Below are 13000 nucleotides of genomic sequence, written 5' to 3'. Positions count from 1 at the left end.
ATTGAATGGGAGGGGGTGAAGTAAGAAACAGAAAAGAGAAAATGAAAATTGGAGGGGCTCGTGAGACAACGCCTACCAGACTTCGGTTGATCCGTACTCCATTGTAATTATTCACACCCCCCCCCCATCCCGCCGAATGGACAATATTATCTGACGGTATTATCAATACTGTTAACTACAGTACAATGCCACTATCACCTATCACATCACTCTGAAAGCAGTCATGTACTTTATACTACTACCGTTGCCCCTCAGCTGATGTTAGTTCTGGTTCTTCATTTGATGTGTTATTGACTGATGCACTTTCTGCCATGTCCCTCGTACTGGAAATGTTAAGGCATTGATCCGATTGATTTATTATCGTAGGACTTAATTGTGATAACGTTACCAGGAAGGAAAGATTCGATAACCCTTTTGCTATGTTACCAGAAAATGTGCAAGATATGGGGTAGGTGTGCCCACCTCCCCCCCCCCCCCCCCCCCCATCCCATCCCCTCTCTTCTCCGCCCCCGATGACATAATTTTCTCTACGTCATAATGATGAATATCTTGTAGGATCAAATGAAGAGAGTAAACGTGTGCTGTGTTCGAGACCATTTTTTTTTGCAGTTCTTTAGGGTCTGATTTGATAGACTATGCTGAGACAGAGGTGAACCGAAGAGTATGTCAACGGAGTGACAAGTGATTAGTATTAGCACTGTCACTCTTACCTCTCTCTCTCTCTCTCTCTCTCTCTCTCTTCCTCTCTGTCTATCTCTGTCTATCTGTCTCTGTCTCTCTCCCCTCTCTTTTCCCCTCCCTCTCTCTCTCCCTTTTCTGTTGTCATATTTCATACACATACCATAGTATTTGCACATAAAATTATACTCTCTCTCTCTCTCTCTCTCTGATTATAGTACGCCATTCTTCTAGCCAATGGATTTGTAGAGGAGGGGTGGGGCTGCACTGATCGTCATTGGTGGACGAGGATCTTTACCAGACGGTTGTATTGTGAAGGAGCAAAGCGATCGGACGGGGTGGGTGTGCCGATGGGAGGGATAATCAATCTCATTTCTCTATCTCTCCTTGTCTTTTAGCTTCTGTCATTGGGACGGGGGCACCTGCCTATACCCCCCCCCCCCGTCGTATCCATGGTAACTATATACACCAACGCGGTAAGATCAAGTCAAACACTGGCACACGAAGAAAAGAAAAAAACACGTCATAATGCTGTCATATTTAATTTGTTGTCGACATTCCAGTACTCAACGTTTTTGCTTAAAGGTAAATCTACAATGTTGAATCAGGTGCATCTGAAACGATAAAGAGCATTAAGGACCAGAAAAGTAAACCCACCTATCCGGTGAGAAACACTTTTTGCTTTGATAACCTTATAAGACCATGTTTTCTTCACCTATAATTATAAAGAATGACTGAAGTGAAGAGCAGAAAAGCCCTCACGTTCAAAGTTTCCATATTCATTATTCATTATTCATACAAGAATGGCCGAAGCGGAAGTAGAGTAATCAAAGAAACAAATCAATGAAAGTTTGAGATAAATATGACAAATAGTATGAAAGAGAACTTTGAGATCGTTCATTATAATGGAGAACTTTCCATTAGCGTTTCTGCGCGATGTCACACCCGTATCACTTCTCCATTCGATGTGTTCTAGTCATTCCTCAAACTTTCTTCTTCTTTTTTTTAAATTTTCTACTAGGATTAGTGGAACAAAGATATTCCGCATGAGGACGTGTATTGGAAAGAGACGTCTATTTCATTAGATAACTTACATTTCAATTAACTATATCGGATTCATCTCAAACTTCGCGAATTTGATTATTGTGGTTTTGGGCCACTCAATGTGCAAGCGACTGAAAGTGTGGACGTTTAATTCCCCCCTCTCCCTTTTTGTTCGCTGGTAATGATCTATGACACCTACTCAACATCAGCAGGATAAAAAGGCCTATATCATTTCTCGAAAATTGCAAGCGAATTTGTATAGGGATATGCTCTAATTTTGCAAAGGTTCAACAAAAATAAGTAGGGTAAAGGTCGTCTCTTTCTTTTCCTAAATTTATACCATGGACCTACTTGCTTATACCAACACTGCACATTACCTTTAATATGCCACATTAGATTGACTTTAATCGTGGTTGACATGCAGAGGGGTTAAAACCATATATGTTTTCCGCTCCATGACAATCAGTTTCCGCTGGTACTTCTCACTATGTTTATCCGCTGCAATGTTAAAGGGGAAACCATAACTCCCAGTCGGTGATTTTTTTTTTCGTGAAATTATGACATTCCTGAATTAATCTACTTTACCAAACTCTTTAACAGCAAGAAGTCAAGAAACCTAATAGCAAATTCCATTTTCACGAAGGAGGGGCGGAAATTGTTTATGCATTATGCGTGGGGGAGACGCTGCATATAGGATAGGCCCACATACAGTGTACTTGAAATTATCGTCCCCTCCCCCTCCACCGATATCGACGCCCTTTAAAGGTACTATGTCCCATTTGCAAGCCAAAAAATGAAAAGGTTAAATTCCAACGGCATTTGAAAGATAATACTAATCTAGAACTTCCCTAAAGAAAAGGGGCTTGAAAATGTCTTTAAGTGGGAAAATAATGACTATTAGTTGTCAAATCGACTTAGGAGCTATAGAGCCACTAAGTAATAGTCTTGATTTTCAGACCATTGAACCGAATGGTTGAACGTTTTATGCTGCGCAAAGATTCAATCAGTTTAATTTTGGCCATTACAAACAGTGGGTAATTGTTGTAGACAAATGCTCATGTACCTTTTACAGCTCATTTTATGTATGTTATTACCAAAGCATAAAAAGGGCCAGTCAGTCACTCAATAGTGTCTGACAGTGAAGTCTAGCACGTAAACGGGTTTCATTGCATAATTTGAATATTAGGACACTGCTAGCGTTTAAATTTCACAGATAGGACATGTATGACATATTCATAATTCCCGCAAATTTTTACAGAATTTGAGGTTGGCTGCAAAAGGGACATAGTATCTTTAAAGTTTTAACGTTTAACGTTGATTTTTTTTTTTTTAATGTTCCGTCAATTGTTTTTCCGTGTTGGGCATTTTTGTGCTTTTATTGCTGCAGCTTATTTTTCTGTGATTTCATTTTAGGATGTGCCTATACCAAAACGCATGGTTTATTTTTCATCCACTTTTTTTAGAATATGTTATAACTCTTTACGGAATTCAAGAGCTTTTCCAATTTTGAAATAAAAATGGCCCCATCTTTAATACACTGTAATTTTAAGTTCACGTGTCACACAGGCGTGTAACATGTGCTTATGTTGCCTTTTCAGATTAAGCACTTTTAAACCGGAAGAAAATTTCCGCTACCATAGTTAATAAACTAGTACACATAATTTTGAATACATTCTTACCGGCTTCGGAGCTTCTCAAAGAATATTTACTTTGTGTCCTATTTGCTTTGATATTGTTCAAGGGGATATGATAACCGATATATAAGAATTAATACTTTTTTTGTAACCCCCCCCCCCCCCCACTTCATTTTGTCGTATCATTTTGTATGTACATTTCTTTTTTATGTTTTAAGAAAATAAAACTCAATTCAATTCAACCATTCTCGTATTGTAATACAAATTTAATACATGAATGAAACAATTTGTAAAGGGCGCTTAACAAAGAGTTATGCAGTAGATTTGATTACATTACGAAAATGGTCTATGCAATATAAACACCACCTTAATAACTACTTGCTTTAACAATTCTAAATCTGATATGCATGGCCCTACGTGTTATCAGTGTCTGTAATAATGGTGTAAATTGAAGCCCTAAGAAAATTGCGCTTTAAAATGATCCTGAAGTGCCTCACGAAAGTAAAAATCTTTGAGTGACCGGTTTTACCATACCCATTTTCCCCAATAGACTGTAGAAAACGGTTTTTGACATTTCGAATTCCAATCATAAATATCTTGATAATCAGAAAGGCGGTCGGCTTGTAAACGTCATGGGAAGTTTCTGACTGACCTAAATGTTTATAAGTATGATTGCAGCATGAGCTAAATCCAGGATTTTGTTTCGAATCTGAGACAAAGATACCCAATCCCTTTAAATGACATACGTCATGTGACAGCAGCATGAGGTGTTTTGACCGACTGATCTCTCTCTTTCTCTCTCTCTCTCTCTCTCTCTCTCTCTCTCTCTCTCTCTCTCTCTGTCTTTCTGCAAAGACCACATTCCATGCAGTTCATTGGCTGCATGGTTTGTGCGCCGCTATATACTCATGTCTCCCTCTCTTCCCTCTTCAGACTCATCGGGGGCAAAAAAGAAGAAGATGTAATTGACCCAGTCTTCGGGCGATGCAGGTATATCGAGTGATGTCTCAGATGCGAGGGGAGATGTGGGTTGGTCTTGGGGTATCGTCAGTGGTCTTCGCCTTGACTATGAATCGGCGGACCCAGGTTCAAAACCTAGTCACGTTTTTTGGATGGTGAAGTTAAAGGTCGGTCCCAGACGTCCCTAGTCAAAATATCATAGGCTATACTAGGCGAAAAATAGTTAAGGAAACAAAGCACAAAGATTAGGAGATTAAGCTATAAACTCATAAACATCTAGTAAACATTTCACTCTCGGAAATGAAAATAGACCAACATTCATGTTTCTCCGATTGACTTGTTGTGGCTGTCATGATGTCCAAACTTTTTTTAAATTAAAAAAAAGTCTTCAAATACAGTATTATCGTAAATATTCGTAATCATTCTCCACTCTGTATTTCTTTCATTTTTATTTTATTTTATGCTCAATCCCGGTAAACTATTCGGGGGTTAAGACATTGGTTTTCCAGCCCTCACTTTGAGCGGAAAAGCGGTCTTTAAGTCTCGTTATAAAAGGCTATGCAAGATTTTTGTTTAAAGACGTGATTCATTGGAAAAATATAAAGTTTCCCTCGCTAGTTAGATAAAAAATGATGACACATGTTCCAAAATAGACAACAAAAGTACCTTCTCAGCGATCAAAGTATAGCCTATAGGAATTGCAAATATGAACCACCGATATGAACGGGTTGCATTCGGGTCTTTGAGACATAACATGACCATTATCTCATAAAGCTAACAAGATGCTATCTTTTTCGATGTTTGTTTATCAGTAGCACTGTATTTGAACAAATTAAATTTATATGTTAAAAAACGCTTTGTAAATATTCATATACTAGTACTTGACATGCTAGAGATAAAACGTTGAAAGTCATCGTTGAGTCGTGTTTACTTGAGTTTCGTCATATTGTTACACGAACTACTTCTACGTCTACTTCTAAAATTACTGCTGCTGCTTCTACTACTACCATCAGAAAATGGAAACTATAACAGGGGGGCTGAAGGCATAGATCAAACTAGGTTGATGAAATGCAAATTAAAAAGGCCATCTAATCATGGGGAGGAAGTTGTTTTAAGTTCTCTTTCCCCTTCCCCAATCTTTCTCGGACCTCTTTTCTGTCCTCAATTTTTTCATCATGCGATCGGGGGAGGGGGCAAGTGCCCCTTTGTAGCTACGCCACTATAAACTAATTCCACTGCTGCTGTTGCTGTTGTTGCTGTTGTTGCAGCTTATGTTGTCATTGATGTTGTCACTATACCACAATCATTCTACCGACGTTTCTAAAATATGCCTAACCTACAAAAAAGATTTAAATTCTGGTTTTACACTCTCTTTCATTCACGATTATTTACTTCAATAACTGATTGTCTGTATACCTTCCTATGTTTTTTAATACATTTTCATGCAACGACAATGAAATTTCATCAAACAAAAATTACGAGGGGGGTGTTCCCCTTTGCTACCCCCGAAAACAAGTAACATCTCCCCCGTGCCAGCCCACCCATCGTCTCCGACGGACATGTCATGTTCTAATGTTGCCTGTTCTGGCATCTCCGCATCCTCCATGTTTACCCACAAAACAGGAGACGCATTATTCGCATGTCTTTGCCCCCGACATGCCCACATTGTCGGTGCCGTTTCTCGCCGCAAGCCAAGGTGCCGTCTACAGCAGCTCCTCTGCTGCCCACGCATAATCATATTTTTCATTGAGCCAGTAAAGAAAGAAAGAAAAAGTTTGACAGCTGTGCAGATGCCTTCTTAAAGGACAACAAAGCACGTATGATATTACAATGTTTTCCGGAGAGATCATCATTTTTTCAAAGGCAAATGTCCTTCCGCGATGACGTCACCCTGACAGCTATTGTCTAAACTTGAGAAAGAAAATTAGTATCAATAGACGTAATGAAAACCTTTGTTCTTTGTCAAATGTTGTATGTCTGAGCCCCATCCCCCACCCACACATGCACGCACACAAACATGCGCCCCTGTCGGATGCTGGTGACATTGTTTCTACAATAATTATTGAAGGCACGGTGGAATATGTCAGTCATGTTCATCGACGCCTTAATATTTTCTTGAAATGATACAGCGATGTTGTCAAAATTGGATGAATTCATTGATGGCATCGACGCCTACGTAACAGATGAGTGTCGAATCTGTCTCCGTAGTTGACCCTGGCGACAATCGAGTAAAAACGGCGTCGTTCTCCTGTGCCAATTATTGATTCGTTCAAACCCATGATTCGTTCAATTAAAGAGAGAGGGAAAATAAATCTTGACGAAGCAACAGCAAATGATACACCAAAGACCGGCTCGAATGAGGAGTCAGGCCGATCTTTTATTCTCGCGCAATAATGATTTGATGCGCCAGTGTTTTCTTGACGCCGATTATGGACGAATCCCGAACCTTGCGCTAGGCTATCTCACCCCTGCGTCACGAAGAAGCGTCTCATAGTTAAAGCCTAAACGCCCGTTCATTAGATTTGGCGCAATAGTAGTGGCTTTGAATTGAATTTTTTTATTTTCATACACAAAATAAAAGGAAGGCATAAAAATCGTCTTACGACTCACATTTGTACAACATATAACAATACAGTAATATATCGTAGACAAATAACTACAAATAACATAAATAGCATAACAATGTAATATAATTAATCTGTTGAGAGCCAGAGGAATTATTTGATTATTTGTACTCCCCTGGCTCCCAACAAACAATACTAACTTAAATATAGGCTTATTCTAGAAAATGGTCGTGACGCCTCTTTGCCGCCCCTGTCGTTACTAGTTTCAATAGGGCATGGGGTTCGAGGATGCGTATTTTATCAGTTTATTACGGCATATCACGGTAATTCCAATCGAAAACATCATGGTAATTAAAACTGAAACAGAGTGAAAAGAAATATAGTTTTATTTGTCATGATTTTATCTACACCTGCTCTCTAAAAAAAACCCGAGTGATCACGGACGTCACTCCTCTGGAGAGTAATGTAATGAAAATAGAGTAAACATTCACTCTTTTCTTCTTAGAGAGCACTCTAAAATCAATCGATTTTCACTCCTAAACAAGTGATCACGGACGTCACTCCTAAGAAAGTGAAAACAGAGTAAAAATTCACTCTTTTTTTAAAGAGAGTATAGGCCCTGTCTTACAAAGAGTTGATATTAATCGCAACTATGTACATCAGAGATAGGAGACTGCAAACTTGTGATTGATTAGAGGACTAGCGATTGATTTGGATCAATCGCAGCTCTTTGTAAGACAGGGCCCCGATTATGGACCCTTGATAGCGTTGAAATTGAGCTGTATCATACTTTGAAAAGGGGCAATGTTACAACTTGTAGAATTAAGGAGGGGGGCAGTGTGCCCCCCTATCCCAGCTTCACCGCCTTCGTGGTAGTACTAATGTAGGCCTACATGTCACTGTTAAAATGACGTTTCGAAGTCTATATTCCCCTAAGAACCGTTAAAAGGTATCTTTAAAATAATTTTTTTTTTTTTTTTTTTAAATCGCAAATGGAAAATAGGCCCTATAGTTAAATCAGGGTGCTTATTAAGCGGGTTAAAGGGACACTTATCAGAAATTCAAAGGTTATTTATTTGCAAGGAAACGCAGCATATATTGAGCTTAGAAGGAAAGAGGGCACTTTCAGATACTGAAAAGTTTGGGCTCTCTTCTCCCTACCCCCGGAAGAACCGCCTTTGCATAGTCTGATTCATATATAATTTCATTGATTTTAAAATATTTTTTTAAAGAAATAAATACATATTCTTTTTTAATTTGTACTGGGAAACACGGTGAACAAGTTCATGAAAATGTGTCTTACAATCTATTACAGCTTTAAAATATTTTGGAGAGAGGGTGTCACCCCAGGATAGCAACAGACCTGTTTGTGAAATTCGATTCCCAGATCTGACTACACCTGATGGGCTTACAAGGTAGTCTAGATGTCTAGACTCACAAGGTATCAATTTCAGGAAGTGACATATATACCCCACCCGAGTGTGTGTACATTTTATGACACCAGACGCGAACTTGAAAATATTGTTGTGCATACCTTTCATCATACAGCCGTAAATATTGACGCAGTTATGTGGCGGGAATATTCTTAGTGTGAGGAATGTAGGTTGGTGTGATGAACAGCAATATGATATCAGAGGAATCGTAAGCCGTGGTTGGGGCGGGGGGGGGGGGGGGTGGGGGCTGTACAGGCCCTTCCCTCTTCAAGAACTTTAGAAATGCGAGACTGCGGGCAATCGTCACCATTATATTCTGGTCGCGAGGTGGTCTCTTTCTAATTTTGTATTATGTTTAAATGAAAGACTTACCATTAAAGGCGAAGGATGGATTAGCAACAACAAGAAATAGCGAGAGAGAGAGAGAGAGAGAGAGAGAGAGAGAGAGAGAGAGAGAGAGAGAAAGAGATGTAACACACCCTATCACACCTTCTTCAGCCGTCTCCCATTTCATTTAATCGACCTTTGCCCCTCCCAGTTTCTGAATCCAACCTTTGCCTCTAAATAGTCGTATCTTATAGGCAATTCTTTATTTTGTTTGTATACATTAAATTCACTTTTAATTTTGCAAAGCAGATGACATTGTCAAATATTTTTAATGAAATGTCATGCCAAAATACTTATGCACTAAAGATGACATTTTGAAGAAGAAGAAAAAACTTTCTTTTAATAAGCATAAGCTTAGGTAGCGGAGAATTTGGAGCTGCAGCCCTCAATTTTTTGTTTAAATAAATATATTATTAATGATATTTCGACTCTTTCAGTTAGTGTTGTAGACACTGGAAAAGAGATTTTCTGGTAAGAGGCACTCTTGCAATATAACTCTGCAAGCACATTAGACGATCATCTCTGTGATCAAAACTGTCAACATGCCATTTGTTGTAAAACAGTAATTATGCAAAATCCACAGACTATTTGTTTCTTTCATTGTGAGATAAAACATTGAACACCTGTACCGCCTGTATCCACCGAACACCTGTATTCAATCCACAGAATCGTTATTTTCTTTCATTGTGAAATAATACATTGAACACCTGTATTGAATGAACACCTGTAATCAAAGAACACCTGTATTCGAATCCACGGACTCTTTATTTTCTGTATTCTTTGTTGTGAATTAATACATCGAACACCTGTATTTAGCTCTTGCATAATAATCACTAACAACTTACCATTTGCATGACGCATGTCGAATGAGTTATAATCATTATCTATCTGTGCCATAGTTCGCTTGAGTTTATTTGTGTATGTATACTGGACCTGTGTATCTTTTTTGGACCCTTTTTCAGAGAAGATTCACCGAGTCAATAAAAGATAACACATGTTGAAATCTGTTCTGACATTCGTTTCTTTCTTAAAATAGATGCACAGTATTGTTCTCTCATATGAGATGAAGAAAATAAACGTTAACTAGGTCATGTATGCACCATCTCAGAACATTAAAAGATTGTTCAACGTCAAATCAAGTCTGTCTGAAGACTAGACTATTGAGTTATTATTTCGGCTTGCCTTCTCCTTGTGTTTTTGTTACCATTAAACATTTTATTTTTAATTAAAAATAACAGTTTTCGAAAGTATTCAAAATATACGTACATGTATAATAAAAAAATACAAACATTAACATGCAACTCTTTTCTTGTAAACATTAAGAAAGACGGCCCACTTTACAATTTCATAATATGCTTGTTATTTTATTTTATTTTTATTTTATTCATTTATTTATTTATTTATTTATTTATTTATTTATTTATTTATTTATTTATTTATCTATTTATTTATTTATTTAGTTGTTTGTTTGTTTATTATTATTATTATTATTTTTTTTTTTTTTGGGGGGGGGGGGACAAACTTAGCAAGGAGCACTGCTTTTGTTTATCCCCATGCACGATGCATCCTCATGCATTATTGCATGCTATACAAAATGTAATGACATTTCTCATTTAACAAATTTCTACGTGGCCCTCCCCCATTTTTTTTCCCTCAGTAGTAACAAGGATCTATGATACGGTTTCTTAATGTCATGTATTTCTGTTTTAAAGAAGAAGAACAAAATCCAAAATTTGTTTCTGACAGGTTTCTTTATAAAGATAAAAGACTTAGTTTAAACATATTTGTGGCTTACACCCAGTAAATAAGATCGATTGATCGAGCTGTAATTGAAAAAACAAGTCAGAAAAAATCTTGGAACCAGCGGGATTTTTTTTTTCTTTTCAATTACAGATCGATCAATCGATCTTATTTACTGGGTGTAAGCCACAAATATGTTTAAACTATTGACATTTCTCCCAGGAAGTATTACATTTATAAAAGATAAAAGACTTATACAATCTTTTTATTTTGTTTAAATATATTTTTCTCTCTTTCTAGAGGTGGTATTAGTTAGTGTACTCTACCACGAATAGGGCAACAAAATCGTAATAAAAACCTTTTCCTTTTATGGTCTGGATTTACACAGATTTGTATGTCAACGTCATCCTCATCATTATCATCATCATCATCATCATCATCATCATCATCATCATCATCATCATCATCATCATCATCATCATCATGAAAGAAAGAAAAAGATTATCTGTTCAGAATTAGACAGAGAGGGCGTTTAAGTGACTTCTGCTCAAAGAGATTCGATCATGCCAACACAAATTGAAATTATCTTTAATTGTCTATACCATCTGAAAGATGTATTCACCGGCATATATGCCATCTATAACATTTTTGAAATTCAGACAAGTATTACGAATCGTTTCTCTATAATAATTTCATGAAACCTCAAAGCTTCCGCACTTCGCGCGGGAGGGAGGGGGGGGGGGGCAATTGAATTAAGACAAAAATTAAGAGTTCAAAACGGTACAATGATCGTCTTCTTTCTCTAATAATTGATTGAAACGTAAAAGCTTTCGCGCGAGAGGGGGGGGGGGGGAACTGAATTAAGACAAGAACAGTCGAGAACGGCACAATTATCGTCTTCTTTCTCTATTAATTTAATTAAATGTCAAAGCTTCAGGGGGGGGGGGGGCAAATTTGAAATTATGCGAGGCAAATATTGGTACGTAATGGTGACCGGCAGTGACGTAATGGGGGGGGGGGTGCAGGGAGGGGCGAGTTTTTCCCTCTCTCTCCTCCGCAAGCGGAAGCTTTGATTTTTCATTAAATAATTATAGAATGAGACGATTCGTTGTACTGTTCTCGTCTCAATTCCCCATCCCCGCCCCTACCTCGCGAAAGCTTTTACATTTCATTAAAGGTACTATGTCCCATTTGCAGGCCCAAAAAATGAAAAAGTTAAATTCCAACTGCATTTGAAAGATAATACTTATTTAGAACTTCCCTAAAAAAGGTGGGGCTTGAAAATGTCTTTAAGTTGGAAAATAATGACTATTTGTTGTCAAATCGACTTTAGGGCTATAGAGCCCAAAAGTAATAGTCTTGATTTTCAGACAATTGTACCGAATGGTCATACGTTTTATGCTGCGCAAAGATTCAATCAGTTTAATCTTGGCCATCACAAGAAGTGGGTTATTGATGTAGACAAATGCTTATGTACCCTTTAAAACTCTTTTATGTATGTTATTACCAAAGAAGAAAAAAAGCCAGTCAGTCACTCAATAGTGTCTGACAGTGAAGTCTAGCAAGTAAACGGGTTTCATTGCATAATTTGAATATGAGGACACTGCTAGCGTTTAAATTTCACAGATAGGATATACATGACATATTCATAATTCCTGCAAAGTTCTACAGAATTTGAGGTTGGCTGCAAAAGGGACATTGTATCTTTAAATTATTAGAGAAAGAAGACGATCATTGTACCGTTCTCGACTCTTAATTATTGTCTTAATTCAGTTGCCCCCCCCCCCCTCCCTCCCGCGCGAAGTGCGGAAGCTTTGAGGTTTCATGAAATTATTATAGAGAAACGATTCGTAATACTTGTCTGAATTTCAAAAAAATTTCTTTGTCTGCTCCTTTTTTTTTCCTCCGTCCTCTTCATTTTTTCTCCTCTCTTTTTTGGTTTTTGTTTTTTTGGCCGGCGTTCTGGGCGGATCGCCCCCACCGCCCCCCTCCCCTGGGGATCAGGGGTATTAGGCATTAAATTACCGACAGATGAGTATATTTTGATACCTCATTATTTTGTGACAATGGCAGTTAACTATTCTTTCTTTCTATTTCTCTTTGATATACTTTTTCCAAACAAAAAAATCTGGGGGGGGGGGGGGGGGAGCTCGAGGCTTCCGATCCCCGCCATTTCGCGGGCCCTGACATGTAGGCAACTCAAAAGGCATATTTCTTGCCTGACTGCAAATTTAGGAATTTTGCCATTTTCCAACAAACGCATCAAAAACTATAATTTACTAAAAAAGTGAGGAAAAACCTAGGAAATTATGTCATTTCAGCATTATTTGTAAACCGTTATGGAAATAAAGAGAACCACGTTTGAATGTTATTTATACCAAGTCCCGGTTCTAGGACAATTACCCCCTGGGCAATCACCCCCAGGAAAATTACCCCCCGAAAAAACTACCCCTAAAGGACAATTACCCCCTGGAATATTAGTAGGAGGACTAGAGGGCCAACTAAAATCGTGACCTTTGACATTTCATAGGTTTTGCATTGGATGCATTATGGGGGTTTT

Source organism: Strongylocentrotus purpuratus, unplaced genomic scaffold, assembly GCF_000002235.5.
Source record: "Strongylocentrotus purpuratus isolate Spur 01 unplaced genomic scaffold, Spur_5.0 spur5_scaffold_3, whole genome shotgun sequence".
NCBI lineage: Eukaryota > Metazoa > Echinodermata > Echinoidea > Camarodonta > Strongylocentrotidae > Strongylocentrotus > Strongylocentrotus purpuratus.
Note: the sequence above shows the minus strand (reverse complement) of the source record.